At 36.7% G+C, this 18741-nt stretch overlaps 1 pseudogene; it reads left to right on the top strand.

Annotated features, from left to right (window-relative positions):
• The first annotated feature begins 2642 nt into the window (after positions 1 to 2642).
• LOC136037737 (NPC intracellular cholesterol transporter 1-like) overlaps positions 2643 to 18741 on the top strand; it is a 131246-nt pseudogene continuing 115147 nt past the window's right edge.

The following is an 18741-nucleotide window of genomic DNA, read 5'->3' as shown; positions in this document are numbered from 1 at the left end:
AAACATACGAATATAGAAGTTCGTTGCGTAAGTTAATTCGTAAGTTACGTATATTTTTTACTTATGAAAACATTGGCAAAAATTAAAAGTTATAGTTGCATTTTTATGTAATCAGAAAATTGGAGGGTAACTAGGCCTCCTCTCTCGCTCCTTTTTTCTCAAAATCTTCCAATTATAACTATGAAAACCCCATTTAGCGCAAAAAAATTAATATGCAAATTTCGTTTTAATTATTTATGTGCGGAGAGCCAAGATAAAAAAAATGCATTAATTTAAAAACATCCAGAAATTAAACAAAAAAACAATTTTTTTTTGAATGAAAGTAAGGAGCGACATTAAAACTTAAAACGAACAGAAATTACTCTGTATTTGAAAGGGGCTTTTCGTCCTCAATGCCTCGCTCTTTACGCTAAAGTTTTTTAAATTTTTAAGAAGTCGAGTTAAGAGAAAGAGTCAAACTTTAGCGTAAAGAGCGAGGCGTTGAGAACGAAAAGCCCCTTTCATATACGGAGCAATTTCTGTTCATTTTAAGTTTTAATGTCGCTCCTTACTTTCATTTAAAAAACTTGTCTTTTTTTGTTTAATTTCACGCAAAGACGGCTTTTTTTTGCGTGAACCAAGAAATTTACTTCTTTTTTTGCTGCTAGTACAACGGTTCAACGGCTACGTTGAAATATTTCTACTGAGCCGTTGAAAATCGCATTCGTTATTCTGAATTAAAACCTTTTTAAAACCGAAAATCGCAAATAACTGAGAAACTAATCATATATATTAGAAGTTTTTCAATAATGTTTGGCAAAGAATACGAGGATCATGTCTTTTTAGGGAGGGAGGGGGGCTAGTGCTTTATAGGGCTGTGGATGGACCGGGTTGAAGAGGCGGGGTGGATGTAATTATATTTTGAGGGTAGCTGTTACCCTGTGGGTGTTTGGGTGAAGGTGATTTTTTTAATTAATTTACTAGTTTAGGATGTATCAAAGAATTTTATGCAGGTAATCGCTGCACGTTAGTAATTTTTTTTCTACTAGATTAGTATATCTTTTTCCCTATCTGTAATGGTTTATATTTTTGTTTATTATGTTGAATGAAGTCAAAAGTCAAGTTTAGTCCAAGATTTTAATCCTTAGCGCGTGGGGGGGGGGATATTTCCTGGGAAATGAACACACAAGATAAGAATTATATACTTAATTAGAGATAACTAGCCTAGGCTAATATGGGTTAGCCCTTGGGATATTTTCTTGGCTTCTAGAATTTGATTCAGTCTGTCTCTATCCGTTTACTGTTTAAGCATCTCATAATAGTTTTCGCTTCAACTGCTACAGCGAACCGTTTCTGTGTGAAAATTTTGTGATTTTACTGTATCCGTTATTCGTAAGTCTTTTTGCGTTAGAAATTCGCATCAATGGAAACCAAGGGTAACACAGTAACTAAAAACGGAAAAATTTTACATGTACCCATGAGTCACTATTTTGAAAAAACGGGTACTTATGTATTATACCAAACACACTTAAAAAGTGAAGTTAGGTTAATCATAATGAATTATACCAAACATGATGAAAATATAATACTTTAGTTTATACAGTAATATAATTTTGGCTATATATTTGCACATTAGGGTGAGGGTGGAAGTTAAAGTAATCTAACCTGTCCCCACCCCACCCCCTGATGTGCAAATATATATCCCAAATTATTCAAGTCCAATGTATTCTGTCCCCTGCTTTTTGTCTTTGTGGCTATGAAATAGGTCTAACCATTCAGCAAACTTCTCGACCGTGTTTGCTATAATACATAAGTACCAAAAAATGCATCACAAATAATTCTAAAATTATAGTAAAGTTAATATAGTAAATAGTAAAGTTAATAAAGTAAATAGTATAATATAGTAAATAGTAAAGTTAATAGTAAAGTTAATAACGTTAAATAGTAAAGTTAATATAGTAAAAATTATAGTTATGAAGGTAAAGTAATCTAACCTTTCCCCATCCCACCCCCTGATGTGCAAATATATATCCCAAATTATTCAAGTCCAATGCATTCTGTCACCTGCTTTTTGTCTTTGTGGCTATGAAATAGGTCTAACCATTCAGCAAACTTCTCGACCGTGTTTGCTATAATACATAAGTACCAAAAAATGCATCACAAATAATTCTAAAATTATAGTAAAGTTAATATAGTAAATAGTAAAGTTAATAAAGTAAATAGTATAATATAGTAAATAGTAAAGTTAATAGTAAAGTTAATAAAGTTAAATAGTAAAGTTAATATAGTAAAAATTATAGTTATGAAGGTAAAGTAATCTAACCTTTCCCCATCCCACCCCCTGATGTGCAAATATATATCCCAAATTATTCAAGTCCAATGCATTCTGTCACCTGCTTTTTGTCTTTGTGGCTATGAAATCGGTCTAACCATTCAGCAAACTTCTCGACCGTGTTTGCTATAATACACAAGTACCAAAAAATGCATTACAAATAATTGCACAAATGTAGTGTAAGTGGCAACACTGTTTGGCACATAAACCAGAAAATTGGTTAATATAAGCCTAGGTATGAGCTAGACTTCCTTCAAAAGAGCATGCACGGCGGTGACGGTAATTCTTGGAGTCAGGTAGTTCGTCAGGTGTAAATCAGTTGCGGTTAAGTTCTTCTATAGATTACATTGTAGTGTATGAGCTTAATCGTTGATAATAGTTTGACAATGCAATAGTTTGACAACCTGTGTTCTGTTTATGTTCATTTTTGATTTGATGAAAAGTGTAGTTTACTTTTGAGCTAATGACAATTGTGATAGATTTTGTGAAATAAATTTATTTTGGGGTTGGTGACATCTTCTTTATTCAACAGACCTACACAATGGTGACGCTGATGATGAGTACGTTGCTGTTTGGATATGGGTTCCTTGGAGTGTTTTGTCAAGTATCGCATATGGTAAGAAATATACTTTTTCTTTTTGAAATATACCTTTTTTTTATGGATTCGGTGATAATCTTTGTGCGATACTTCCCTTCTAAACCTATCTGCAATAGCAACACAATTCTTACCTTTTTATCAGAGAAACTCTATTTAGTTGATTTTTAGGTAAATTTTCTGATTAACTCACTAATGAGATAACTAAGAAATAGACATATTTTTAGAATGAGAATTTCACCATAAATTCAAGTGTAACATTCATTTCCGTTTTAAATGAACTTTACCCCTCTCCATATTATACCCTGAATTGTATATATACAATGAATTCTACATTTCTTTGACTAACTGTTAAATCAGTATGAAGAAGAGTGACTTATCGATAATTCACTATATAGGGTATATGTACAATACATGATATATATTTGCAAATTAAGCGCAGGGGGTAAAAAAAAAGGTAAAGGATGCTGCATTTAGACTTTACAGTCCGTACCGGCAGTGCTGATCTCCGTTTCTTGGCCCTTCATCCAGGAAGTGCAATGGGGGGTTGGGGGCCAGCCAACCTGTGCTTTCGCACACCCTTCCTGTTTACCTTCCCCAGATTTCTCCAGGTACCCATTTAGAGCTGGGTCGACTCTGGCTAAGCTTATAGGATCTCGCCACTGACCCCCGTCTCAAACTGAAGAATTGGGTACACCGGGATTCGAACCCACGTCCTCTCAGACACAGGATCCCGAATCCAGCGCACCAACCCACTCGGCCAGGGCGGCATAGAGCGCAGGGGGGGGGGTAAGGTCATTTCCGACAGAAATCTCATTAGGGAATTAAGTGGAAAATTTGCAGATTTGTATATTTGCTTTTAGTTCAATTGCTTGCCAACCTCTCCTCCCTCAGTGGTGCTAATTGGGGGGGGGGGGGTGGTGGTTGCAGTTGCCCTCCTTTTTCTGTATCTTCATTGAAAAAGTGCCTTTTTTATCTTCTTAAAAAAAGCGTTAAATAACCCCCGAATTTTGCAGGGGGGGGGTAAGGTCATTTCCGACAGAAATCTCATTAGGGAATTAAGTGGAAAATTTGCAGATTTGTATATTTGCTTTTAGTTCAATTGCTTGCCAACCTCTCCTCCCTCAGTGGTGCTAATTGGGGGGGGGGGTGGTTGCAGTTGCCCTCCTGGTTTTTGAAAAATGTCTTTTTCTGTATCTTCATTGAAAAAGTGCCTTTTTTATCTTCTTAAAAAAAGCGTTAAATAACCCCCGAATTTTGCGAATTGAAAATAGCTCTAACTATATCCAAAATTTCGCTGAAACCGTTGTTTTTGTTATCAAAGTGTCTCTATCAAACAACTGTTAATGAGAAATGTGTATAAAAACAAAGTAAGCCGCCGATATCAACCACCTTTTGTATATTGTCTTAATGGGATATATCCAACATTATTTGGGGGGAGGGGGCTTGGATGTACATAAAATAGTAGCAACTCTGAATTCAGATTATTTGGAATTCCCATAATATAAACGAACTAAAAAATTTCCTTATAGTGTTTACTTATGGAAGAGAGACAATGCATAAGGCTGTTGTACTACTACTGTTATTACTGTAAATGGGTTGTCCCCTCCGCAATCCCTCGCTCTTTACGCTAAAGTTTGACTCTTTGCCACAATTCTATTTTTTAAAACAATTAAAAGCTTTAGCGTAAAGAGCGAGGGATTGCGGAGGGGAAAACCCATTTCATATACGGAGTAATTTCTGTTCGTTTTAAGTTTTAATGTCGCTCCTTACTTTCAGCTAAGAAAATTGTTTTTTTTGTTTAATATCAATAAGGTTTGCTGTCTTACCATCACGTGGATACCATGTTAACTTATGGACCATTTTATGACCTAACGCCGCATTGGTTATAACTAGATTGTTATACCTGCAAAATTGCAGAAGTCTTTAGCCATTACTGTTTTCTTTTCTGACACCAAATTTACCTAGGCTAGGATGCCATCTACCCCTATTTCTACCGACCTGGGCGTTAAAATCTAGTAAAAATATCATATTTCTACCTTTCCCAGTTTAAACAAGACTTAGCAGCTTTCTTATTCATCATGAGCCCTACTCCTTGTCTATGAAACCCATCCTTCCAGCCTGAGTAAACAAATTCTGCAACACCTAATGTCATGTTTTCTACCCCTGGGATATGAGTTTTTGAAACTGCTAATATGTCCAGTTCGAATCGTCTGAATTTGTAAGTCAAAATGTATTATTTTTACCACGTATCCTTATAGCAAGTTGATTAATAAATTAAGTTGGTCTTTAAAACTGTTTTATAAACTTATTGGTTATATTTGTTTATTGAGTTTTATTCACATTACACATTGTTTTATTCACATAAGTAAAACATTAGCTACTCTAATTGTGAGTGCATGTTTCTTTCTATAAACATATTGATTGAATTAGTTTCTTTTTTTTAAAAAGCAATATTGACTATGTATTTTTAATTATGTGTTTTCTTGGGTTTCAGATCCCTAAAAAAATTTCCTCGATCCTCCCCCTCCCCAATATTTCGGCTGAAGCGAAAGGATGTTTTGTAGTTAGTCTAATTGTGTACGTGCGGTTTTTACAACATGAATCGCTTTTTTATGGCACTTGGTATTTACCAAGTGACATATAGTGATCGCAAATTCTGCTGGTCTATTGGTCTATCGGTCCTTTTTTTCGGTCTATCTGTCCCGGTTTCGCTAGTCTAGGCACTTCCAGATAAGCTAGGACGATGATATTCGGCAGGCGTATCAGGGACCAGACCAGATTAAATTAAAAATAGTCTTTTCCCCGATTCGACCGTCTGGAGGGGGAGTGGGGGAACGGCTAATTCGGAAAAATTAGAATAAACGAGATATTATTAGCTGACGAACAGGTGATCGGATCATAATGGAATTTCATATTTAGAAGGATATTGTGTCTCAGAACTTTTATTTTAAATTGCGACTGGATCTGGTGACATTGGGGGGGAGTTGGAGGGGGAAAGCTAGAATCTTGGGAAATGCTTTGAGTGGAGGGATCGGATGAAATTTGGTGGGGAAAATAAGCAGAAGTCCTAGATACGTCATTGACGTAACTGTAATGAATCCGCTCTCTTTGGGGGAGTTGGGGGAGGGTTAATTCTGAGAATTAGAAAAAATTAAGTATTTTTAAGTTACGAAGGAGTGACCGGATCTTAATGAAATTTCATATTTAGAAGGATCTTGTGCTTCAGAGCCCTTATTTTAAATCCCGACCAGATTTGGTGACATTGGGGGGAGTTGGAGGGGGAAACCCGAATTCTTGGAAAACGTGAAAATTGAGGTATCTTTATCTTACGAATGGGTGATCGGATCTTAATGAAACTTGATATATAGAAGGATCTTATGTCTCAGATGGACCATTTTACATTCAAATCGGATCCGGGGACATAGGGGGCTGGAGGGGTGATACAGAAATCCTGGAAAACGCTTAGAGTTGAGAGATCGGGATGAATCTTGATGAGAAGAATAAGCACAAGCTATAGATACGTGATTGACATAATTGAAACGGATCTGTTCTCTTTGGAAGAGCTGGGGGGTGTTGATTTGGAAAAATTAGAAAAATTGAGGTACTTTTAACTTAAGAACGGGTGACCAGATCTTAATGAAATTTGATATTTAGAAGGAACTCATGTCTCAGAGCTCTTATTTCAATTCAAAATTGAGGTATCTTTATCTTACGAATGAGTGACCCGATCTTAATGAAAATTGATATATAGAAGGATCTCATGTATCAAATGCTCCCTTTTCAATTCGAATAAGAATTGGGAACATAGGTGGTTGGAGGGGGGAAACAGAAATCTTGGTAACCGGAAATCTTGGAAAACACTTAGAGTGGAGAGATCGGGATGAGACTTGATGGGGAGAATAAACACAAATTCTAGATACGGGATTGACATAATTGGAGCGGATCCTCTCAATTTGGGTAAGTTAGGGGGGTCCAGTACTTTGACGAGTTCGGTGCTTTTGGACGTGCTAGGACGATGAAAATTGGTAGGTGCGTCAGGGATCCGTACAAATTGACTTGCTAACAGTCGTTCCCCGATTCGACCATCTGGGGGGCTGTAGGGAGAGGAGAAATTAAAAAAATGATGTATTTTTAACTTACGAATGGGTGATCGGATCTTCATGAAATTTGATATTTTGATGGACCGCGTGTCTCACACCTCTTATTTCAAATTCCAACTATATCTGGTGATATTGGGGGAGTTAATGTGGGAAACGAGAAATCTTAGAAAACGCTTAGAGTAGAGAGATTGGGGTGAAACTTTGTTGGAAGAATAAGCACAAGTCCTAGATACGGAATTGACATAGCTGGATTGAATCCGCTCTCTTTGGGAGAGTTGGGGTGGGGTTTTAATTCGGAAGAAATAGAAAAATTGAGGTATTTTTAACTTAAGAACGGGTAACCGGATCTTAATAAAATTTTATATTTAGAAGGAGCCCATGGCTCAGAGCTCTTATTTTAAATCCCGACCAGAACTGGTGACATTGGGGGGGGGGGCTCCGAGGGGGGAACCGGAAATCTTGGAAAACGCTTAGAGTGGAGAAACAGGGATGAAACTTGGTTGGGTAGAATAAGCAAATGTCGTAGATATATGATTGACAAAACCGGACTGGATCCGCTCTCTTTGGGGGAGTTAGGGTGTCCAGTGATTTGTCGAGTTCGGTGCCTCTGGACGCGCTAGGGCGATGAAAATTGGTCGGTGTGTCAGGGACCTGCGCAAACTGACTTGATAAAGTCGTTTTCCCTGATTCGACCATCTGAGGGGGCTGAAGAGAGAGGAAAAATTAGAAAAAAATGATGTATTTTTAACTTACGAGTGAGTGATCGGATCTTAATGAATTTTGATGTTTATAAGGACTTCGTTTCTCAGAGCTTTTATTCTACATCCCGACCGGCATTAAGCCTCTGATTTTTATTTTAAATCTATCTATTGATTCTTAGAAGTTTGCTAGAGCTCATGCCATATCTTGTTTTTTTTTTTTGTATTATTATTTTTTTTAAGTGAGGGTGTCGAAGTATTTCATTTTGTTCGATTCTGTAAAGACTAAGAGTAAGTATTTCTAGAAATAACCCCCTAAATACACAACCATAAATGCCCATTTACAAACTTTTATGGGTTGGGAGGGCATCGGTGGAAATCTTTAAGGGTCTAGAATTCTAAAAAAATGTGCCATTAGATACTTATGTGTTTAATATTGCTTTTTCAAATAAATTGATTAAACAAGGTATGGGTATTTTTAAGACGCAGAAGCACGACTAATCCTGTAAATTATTTTGTCTTTTAAATTAATCTAACCTGGCAAAATGGGCGTCCTTTAAATGAATGAAAAAAGTCCTTTTATTTATTGTTTATTTATTTTAGCTTAACCGCTCGAATTCCATACAATTTGTGGCAAATGAAACCGGAATTAACTGTTTAAACTTGACCTTTGATTAAAACTAGTATTACAAGGTTTTTTTGTATAGTACAAAGAGTTCTTCGACCGATATAATCTGTTGGCATACCCCATTCCTGGTTTTGCAAATATGATACATGGATTTCACAACTTGGATACATTTTGTCGGGTTTGTTTTGAAAGTCGTTTATCAGCTACGTTGTGTTTCAAGGGGGTTTAGAACGGTTACTGAGGGAGAGGGATATTGACAACCAGGATCAGCCTACGCTCATACAAAACTACCAATGGTACTTGTTATGATACACCCTTTGCAGCTCGAGTTGTTCAATCAATCAATCAATCAATCTATCTATTTATTAAGAGAAAATAATTATTTATTAAGAGAAAATATTAAGAGAAAATAAATTCATGCATTGACACACGATAAACCAGTTTCTGTCCCCTCCTCAACGCCCTGCTCTTTACGGTAAAGATTTTTATTGTTTTAAAAAGTAGAGTTGTGAGAAAGAATCAAACTTTATCGTAGGGGCGTTGAGGAGGGGACAGCCCCTTTCATATACGGAATAATTTCTGTTCGATTTAAGTCTTAATGTCGCTAATTACTTTCAGTTAAAAAACTTGTTTTTTTATATATTTAATTTTTGAACATTTTTGAATTAATGCAGGTTTTGATTTTGGCTCACTGTACATAAATAATTAAAACGAAATTTGCATATTAAGTATACTTTTTTGGCTATATCAAAGTTTTGGCTTTATCATAGTTTTGGTCAGGCGATTTTGAGAAAAAATGGGTGGAGGACAGGGCCTAGTTGCCCTCCATTTTTTTTGGTTACTTAAAAAGGCCACTAGAACTTTTGATTTTATTTACAAACTTTCCTATATATATATATATATATATATATATATATATATATATATATATATATATATATATATATATATATATATATATAAATAAGTTGTCTGTGTGTGTGTGTGTGTCGAGTGACGTCATGTTTGAGTGTCGACTGACGTCATGTTTGTTGATTGACGAAATTACACACCAAGACATCGGAACACAAATGACGACCGGGACACCGGGACATCTATATATATATCAAAATAAGTTGTCTGTGTGTCGAGTGACGTCATGTTTGTGTGTCAACTGACGTAATGTTTGTTGATCGACGAAATTACACACCGGGACGTCGGGACACAAATGACGACCGGGACATAGGGAATATAAATGACGACCTGGACACTCAAAGAGAAAGCGACCGGGACACAAGGAATGTTCGATTAGCAATCACCATCAACAAAGCACCGGGACACAAATGACGACCGGGACACAGGGAATATAAATGACGACCTGGACACTCAAAGAGAAAGCGACCGGGACACAAGGAATGTTCGATTAGCAATCACCATCAACAAAGCACCGGGACACAAATGACGACCGGGACACAGGGAATATAAATGACGACCAGGACACTCAAAGGGAAATTACAGACCGGGACACCGGAACGCAAATGACGACCGGGACAAAAATGACGACCGGGACACCGCGACACAGGGAATATAAATGACGACCGCGACACTCAAAGAGAAATTACAGACTGGGACACCGGGACACAGGGAAACAACAACAACGGGGGCGCCGGGGGCACAGGGGTATATATAAATGACGACAGGGACACAGGGAATGTTCGATTAGCAATCACCATCAACAAAGCTGAAGGGCAATCATTAGAATAATGAGGTAGATCTGAATACAGATTGTTTTTTTCCCATGGACAATTATATGTTGCATGTTCAAGAGTCGGTAAACCTGACAATCTATTTATATGCACAGACAATGGGACAGCCAAGAATATTGTACATTCGCAAGTTTTACGTAGTATATATATATATATATATATATATATATATATATATATATATATATATATATATATATATATATATATATATATATATATATATATATATATATATATATATTTATATATATATCTATATTCACAGGTGGGACACAGGGACACAACTACAATGGCGCGTAACTAATATGGCGCGTAACGACTTGTGCGCGCGGGGGGGCTTGGGGGGGCGCGAAGCGCTCCCATCAACTAGGTGTTGGGGTGGCGCGAAGCGCCACCCCAAAAGCTAGTTAGTAATAAATATACATAATTTACTAATTAACTTACGTAATGAACTTCTATATTCGTTAATTTTTTTTTATGTATATTAGGGAATTTGTCCCATCGTCAAAACCTCGGTCTTTACACTAAAGCTCGAACTTTGTTTCAATTCTTTAAGAATGACCCCTGAACCACAAAGACGTTAGAATAAATAATTGGAATAAATAGCCCTTTTGAAAACACTAAAAATACTTTAGTGTAAAGAGCGAGGTATTGAAGAGGGGACGAACCCCCTCATATGCGTGATAATTTCGGTTCGCTTTAAGTTTTAATTTTGCTCCTTACTTTCAGTTAAAAAAAAAACTGTTTTTTTATGGCACTTGGTATTAACCAAGTGGCATATAACAATCGAAAATTCTGTCGGTCTGTCTGTCGTTCCCGGTTTTGCTACTTTAGGCACTTCCAGGTAAGCTAGGACTATGAAATTTGGCAGGTGTATCAGGGATCGGACCCTGATACGCTTGATCAAACGTCTTCCCGATTTGACCATCTGGGGGGGGGGGAGTGGAAGGCCGGTTAATTTGGAAAAAATAGAAAAAAGAAATATTTTTAACTTACGAACGGTTGATCAGATCTTAATGAAATTTGATTTTTGGAAGGATATCGTGTCTCAGAGCTGTTATTTTAAATCCCGACCGGATCTGGTGACATTGGGGGGGGGGGTTGGGAGGGGAAACCTAACATCTTGGAAAACACTTAGAGTGGAGGGATCGGGATGAAATTTGGTGGGAAAAATACGCACAAGTCCTAGAAGCATGATTGACATACCCGAAACAGATCCACTCTCTTTGGGGTAGTTGGGGGGGGGGGGTAATTCTGAAAAATTAGAAAAAATGAGGTGTTTTTAACTTACGAACGGTTGATCGGATCTTAATGAAATTTGATATTTAGAAGAATATCGTGTATCAAACCGGATCTGGTGACATTGGGGGGGGGTTTGGGGGGAGTCTACCATCATAGAAAACGCTTAGATTGGAGGGATCGGTATGAAACTTGGTGGGAAAAATAAGCTGAAGTCTTAAATACGTGATTTATATAATTGGAACGGATCCGCTCTATTTGGGGGGGGGGGTTAATTCTGAACAATTAGAAAAAATGACGTATTTTTAACTTACGAAGGAGTGATCGGATCTTCATGAAAATTTATATTTAAAAGGACTTCATTAGATCTTTTATTTTAAAATTCAACCGGATCCAGCGTCATTGGGGGGGGGGGGGGGCAGTTGGGGGACCCGAAATCTAAGATAATACTTAAGGCGGAGAGATCAGGATGAAACTGGATGGGAAGAATAAAAACCTGTCTAAGATACGTGACTGACATAACCGGACCGGATCTGCTCTCTTTGGTGGAGTTGGGGGGGTAATTCGGAAAAATGAGGTATTTGTAACTTACGAACGGGTGACCAGATCTTAATGAAATGTGATATTTAGAAGGATCTTGTGCTTTAATGCTCTAATTTTAAATTCCGACCAGATCCTGTGACATTGGGGGAGTTGGAGAAGGAAACAGGAATTCTTGGAAAAAGTGAAAATTGGGGTATTTTTATCTTACGAATAGGTGATCGGATCCTAATGAAACTTGATATATATAGAAGGACTTATGTCTCAGATGCTCCATTTTCGACTCGAATTGGATCCGGGGACATAGGGGGTTGGAGGAGGGAAATAGAAATCTTGGAAAACGCTTAGAGTGGTGAGATCGGGATGAAACTTGATGGGAAGAACAGGCACAAGTTCTAGATATGTGATTGACATAATTGAAACGGATCCGTTCACTTTGGTGGAGCTGGGGGGGTGTTAATTTGGAAAAATTAGAAACATTGAGGTATTTTTAACTTAAGAATGGGTGACCGGATCTTAATGAAATTTGATATTTAGAAAGAATTCATGTCTCAGAGCTCTTATTTCAAATCTCGACCAGATCTGTTGACATTGGGGGGAGTTGGAGGGGGAAATCCTGGAAACGCTTCGAGTGGAGGAATCGGGATGAAGCTTGGTGGATAGAATAAGCAAATATCCTTGATACGTGATTGACGTACCCGTACTGGATTCACTATCTTTGGGGGAGTTGGGGAGAGGGGTTTAGTGATTTGGCGAGTTTGATGCTTCTTGACGTGCTAGAACGACGAAAATTGGTCGGCGTGCTAGGGAGCTGCACAAATTGACTTGATAAAGTCGTTTCCCCCAATTCGGTCATCTGGGAGACTGAAGGGAGAGGAAAAATTAGAAAAAGTGAGGTATTTATAACTTACGAGTGGATGATCGGATCTTAATGAATTTTGATATTTAGAAGAACATCGTGACTCAGAGCTCTTATTTTAAATCCCGACCGGCATTAAGCGTCTGATTTTCCTTTTGAATCAATCTATTGATTCTTAAAATTTTGTTAGAGCTCATACCATATGAGCTCTTGGCTCTTAGCTCTTCTTGCCTCGTCACAAGTGCCATATGAGCTCTTGTTTTTATTTAATTTATCACTGTTTTTAAGTAATGCTGGAAAATATAGCGCCCTCTTCATGGAAATTCTCTTCTCCCGTGATAAATTCTTTCATGGAAAAATCCTCCTACGTCACCACCTCCCCCGACCCCTCACCACCAGAGAAGATCCCCCCTGAAAACGTCTGTATACTTCCCAATAATCAATACTATATGTAAACAATGGGCAAAGTTGATAACTTGCAGCCCTTTCCCCGAGGACTGTTTGGGGGGAGGGTTAAGTCGTCCTACAAGACATAGTTATTTTTGACATAGTTATAGTTATTTCGACTATGCTAAACAAAATGGCTATCTCAAAATATTGATCCGGTGACTTTGGGAAAAAATGATCGTGGGAGGGGGCCTAGTTGTCCTCCATTTTTGGTCACTTAAAAACGGCCCTAGAACTTTCAATTTCTGTTAGAATGATCCCTCTCGTGACATTCTAGGACCACTTGGTAGATACGATTATCCCTGGGAAAAAAACAACAACAAATAAATACGCATCCGTGATCTTCCTTCTGGCAAAAAAAAAATGCAAAATTCCACGTTTTTGCAGATAGGAGATTGAAACCTTTATAGTTGAGTTCTTTGTTACGCTGAACCTGATGGCGTGATTTTCATTTACATTTTATGACTTTTAGGGGGTGTTTCCCCTTTCTTCGAAGATAGCGCAAATTTTCTCAGTATCAGAACTTTTAATGGTTAAGACTAAACTTGATGAAACATATATATCTAAAGTCACCAATAAAATCCGATTCTTTTGATGCATCTATCGTTATCAAAATTGTATTTTCTAGAGTTACGGTTGCTATTGAGCCGGGTCGCTCCTTACTACAGTTCGTTACCTCGAACTGTTTGATCAGTGACGAGTGGAGCTCTGCTCGGAGTATGATGGATAAGAACGCTCCGCAACTATGTTGGCCTTATGCAGCTCTGTTGCAGTTGTTGTCTGTTTTTGTAAATAAATACAGCTTCTATGGCGCTGGACGGTATTTTTGTAAAACTGAATGGAAACACCAAGTGTCAAACCAGACCCCTCTTAAATTTTGTTAAATTGACGCCAATCTTTCGGTAATAAGAGTTCTAGTGTGAAAACATTAGACAAAAGTAATAAAGACCTATTCACAATCAGATTTACTAACACCGAGATTTAGCTAGTACTAATTTGAGTGACCCAGATTTTTCATGAAATTTTCTGGTTGGCTGAAAAGTTCTTCAAGATATTCTGATCGGCTCAAATTAACGCTACCTAAATCTATGTAATTGTAAAATCTCATTGTGAATGGGCCTTAAGGAAAACAGACCTTCATCAGTTAAGGTCAAGTCGCACTATGCTAAAACTCTCGCTAAAATTGAAGCGGACGTCCGTGAAAGATAGGATTTGTTTGCTTACGTCTGCAAATCCGTACGGATTGGCCCAATTAGCGCAGACTTTATCTTCATGTAGTCTTTTAGTTCTACGAAATTTCTTTGAAAGAATTTTCAGACTCAAAATTGAAACTTTGGTAGGATTCCCTTCAGTTTAATTTTGTTTTTTTGTGAATGTTTTGCAAATACCATGTCTTTTTTTTTCAGCAGAAAGGACTAAAATTGCGTAGAGCTTCGGATAAATCTTTAGAAGTGGAAACACTGTTTTACGTCTTTGGGCTTTCCAGCCATATGCTTGTATACAGGTCAATGACACTTGTCATATTTCTATCAGTAAACGTGCGTCATTAGTTCTAGCGCATGAATATGCTATTTTACTCTTTCTAAAGAAACAAGTTGAAACAATTTTTTTTGTTATCTATCTATCTCTCTATTTTTTGCTTTTCCATCTATCAATCTATGTATCTAAAGAAATGAACACCGATTTTTTTTTCTTTCTTTTTTTTTAAGACCAACAAAAATACACGACTAAAAAGGGAATATTTTGGGATGATAACCAACTCTCTTCTTCAGTACTATCAGAGAAATTAGAAGCAAATGAAAATGTGTGAACGAAACATCTTGGATAAAAAACCAAACGACATGTAAAGTCAACAAAAAAAAAAAAACTAAAAACTAAAAAAAAAACGCGTGGAACCAATAAAAATAAAAACCTGATTCTAATTCTAATTTACTAATTCTAAAACCCTGATTTTATTTTAGTCTTGTAAAAAGAATTCCAAAAATGTCAAAAAGTAATTGCCAGTATCAGCATTATAACAACGTAGTCTTGCTTAGAATTTCTTCTGCATTGTTTATTTAGAATTTTTTGAAGAATCGAGTTATCTTAGTGATAAAGATTCCAGTTAACCTAAACTTGTGATCATTTACTTTTAAATGATTTGGTCTACTTGTAATTAGGCTACTTAGCAAACTAAAACAGGGTTGTCAACTGGACACATTTTATGTCAAAAAGGACACATTCCTATGTTCTGGGATGCAATGTCATAAAAGGGCGAAAACGTAACACATTTTAGAACTTTGGGACATAAAATGGTCCCAATTTTGTAAATTTATGACATAAAACGGAACATTTACTAACTGGATTTATATTTTGTCTAAAAAGTCACTTCTTACCAAAGTAGCGTTTTTCTCGGTGATTTTTTTAGCATCCACGTTCTGCCGGAGATGTCTAAAGTAAGGGATTTACATGTTTATATGAGTTTCGTACGTTATTTTGTATGAATTTTTTATCTAATTTTTTTCGTTTTCGTTATGTTTGATGTTAACTGACTAAATTGAAAGAAGTTTACAAATCGTCTTTTGGTCAATAGTACAACTAAAAAAAAACAAAAAAAACAATCAACTCTGTTTTTTTTTTTAGATTTCAAGATGGACACTTTCAGGTAAAAATAACACATTTTTGGATGCTCAGGGGACATATTCATGATTTAAAAAGTTGGTAACTTTAAACTGAACGTAATATGACACATTTGTCATATAACTACTTCAGTTATTACAAGCTGTTATGTCGTTTTTTATGTTGAAATTTTTCTGAATTGGTTCTAGTTGTCCACATTGATGAACGTCTTAACACCAAGCCGTTCTTAATTGAAGCGCTTAACGCGGTAATTTAAAAAGTGTTGATAATTAAAGCAGACAATTTATCAAGACCAGGAGCATAGCTCCAGGATTTTTATTTGGAGGATGCAAGTCTTTCCTCCCGAGAGAGTCAAGAGGCAAGGGCTATATAATAATTATCTCTCCAAACTATTTTCGGGGGGCGACTGATAATTTTATAAGAAGTGCCCCAAAAGATCCCTGCGATAGTCCCTTTGATGAAGTCCATGATTTGGCTCGAACAAACAAATGTTGACTAATGTTCTTACCAAAGGGGTTACGTGAAAGCTTATTTAAGCAAAAAGCTGAGATAAGGGGCTAAATAGTTTCTCTATTAAAAAAATTCAAATGATGTAAAACATTCTCTAGAAAAACCTCTTGATGAGCGTCTTCGATAAGCGTCTTTTCTAGAGACCAGGGGCATAGTTCCGGTATTTTTATTGGGGAGAGGCAAGTATCTCCACCCAAGAGAGATAAGAGACGAGGGCTATATAATAATCTTCTCTCCAAATTATTAAGGGGGTGACTGATAATTTCTATATGAAGTGCCCCAAAAGATTCCTGCGATAGTCCCTGCGATAAAGTCCATGATTTGCCTCGAACAAACAAATGTTGAGTAATGTTGTTATCGAAGGGGTTAGGTAAAAGCTTATTTAATCTAAAATCCGAGATAAAGGGCTAAATAGTGTCTCTATTAAAAAAATCAAAATGATGTATAACATTCTTTATATTGCTACGCCTCGCCTATCCTCTGCAAAAACCTAATATCTACACAAAATGCGATGAGATGAGTGAGGACCTTCTTTAATCTTGACACGGTAAATCTAATGGTGCATTCAGAATTTTTCTATTTACTATATTTTCTGCTATACGGCCTAATATCTACAGAGGTAAAAACAGGTATCACCAAATTTCCACGTCTAAAACCTATCACGGACATACCAGAATTACCAAACCTAGTATCTACGTCCAGTAGAAAATGAAGCGGCCAAGACGGGGAGAAAACGGACTCTTGAACACTCATGACGAAATTATATATCTTTCACCCAAAAAATAAAAAATTGGGATTTTCCCGAAAATTTGAAAAATATTGGCTGACGACATCTGCTCTGATTTAATCAGTGTTCAAGCTGATTAAAGCTGATACCGACGGATCCCTTGTCCCATATGCCCGGTGGTAGATAGGATCGAACCCAGGGCCCCATGTTGCCAAGCAGAGACCAATACGCTGTGCTGCAGCAAGTCCTGACCATTGTTCTACTGCGTTACTATTGGAATTATATCATTTGTCAATTTTTTCCAGGTAAATTCAGATGTAGATCTTCTCGCATTACAATCTCAATTCAACCCCAGCCCAAATGGTTCAAAAATGGGAATCGAGACTAATTTTCAATCTCTGGAGCTCAATAGCCGTAATAATACTTGGAAGCCGTATGGTGATAGTAATAACGGACATTGTGTCTGGTATGATATAGACAAGAACAATAAATACAATATTTTCTATGATGGAGAAGGAAAGATGCTGGAGGATGAGACTTCCGTGACCAAACTCGGCGAAGTGTGTCCAGAACTATTTGTTGATCTTAGTAAGTTTCATTTCTTGTTTTTAGTTTTATTATTTGGATGTCTAATGGATAAATAAGTCAATTCTCAATAGGCCTAAATATTTATTTGAAAAATAAGGTAAGTTGTCTTGGCTGTGATGTTTCAATCGACGGTAAGTTACACAACGTCTACGTCAACTAGGCGGAAGAGCTACAGACCTGAAAATGGGTTTATATTTTCCAGTTATTTAAGTTTGACATCCTTAGGTCTAGTAATTCTGTGGGTGGCCATATTTCAATTATGTGTTTATTTTATGTGCATTTCATTGAGACCTGCTAATTAATAATGGGATTCTTTTTTGCTTAATTATTTTTTGACTGACGTAACCTTGTGAATGGAATCGTGACCCCTAGGCTTAGAAAAAATGGTCCCTTAAACCAAATCCTACATCACGGTGATCACGTGGTTGGAGGACAGTAACGTGGTTTAAGGCGACGGGGTGCGTGAAGGAATTTTAGTTGCCTAAATTTTCTTAATTTTATGAATTTTTAATTATATTTCAATTATAAGTGTATTTAAATTATAAGTATATTAAATTAAATACATATTAATTAATTAAATTATATAATAATTATATAAACATTATAGAATCAATTAAATTATATTTTAGTTAATTTTTTTATTTATATACATTAAGCAATTTTAGTTGCCTAAATTTTCTTAAGTTTATCACCCAAAATTAAAATTCACAGTATACATTTGTACAGTTTTCAGCCAAATACATTCGACTGGATCAGTTGGAGACATCGGAGAAGCTTTTAGGTTCTTTCAACTCCTTGGTATTTTAAGTTCTAAGTATTAAATGTTGTATTGTCTTGTATCAGTCATTATCTTTTGTATAATGACTTGAGACTGGTCAAAACATGCGCACTGCTGGTAAATGTCAGAGGGGGGGGGTTGAAGTGTAACCAGGAGCTTTGTTTCAACCAAGATTAAAATTTCCGTTTCTCTTTTTAGCGTCTTATTGTTCCGTGGGAGGGAGGGGGGCTTTTCTCCCCTGTCTTTGTCCCTGGTTTAGAATATCACCGTTGTGCATACACCGTGTTTTTGACGGTATTTCCAATCCTTAGTCTTACTCAGTAAAAATGACCAACAAATTTTTAAGAAAAA

The sequence above is a fragment of the Artemia franciscana genome, chromosome 17, assembly GCF_032884065.1.
Source record: "Artemia franciscana chromosome 17, ASM3288406v1, whole genome shotgun sequence".
In the NCBI taxonomy this organism is placed as follows: domain Eukaryota; kingdom Metazoa; phylum Arthropoda; class Branchiopoda; order Anostraca; family Artemiidae; genus Artemia; species Artemia franciscana.
The sequence above is the reverse complement of the archived record's forward strand: the minus strand, read 5'-3'. Positions and strand labels throughout refer to the sequence as shown.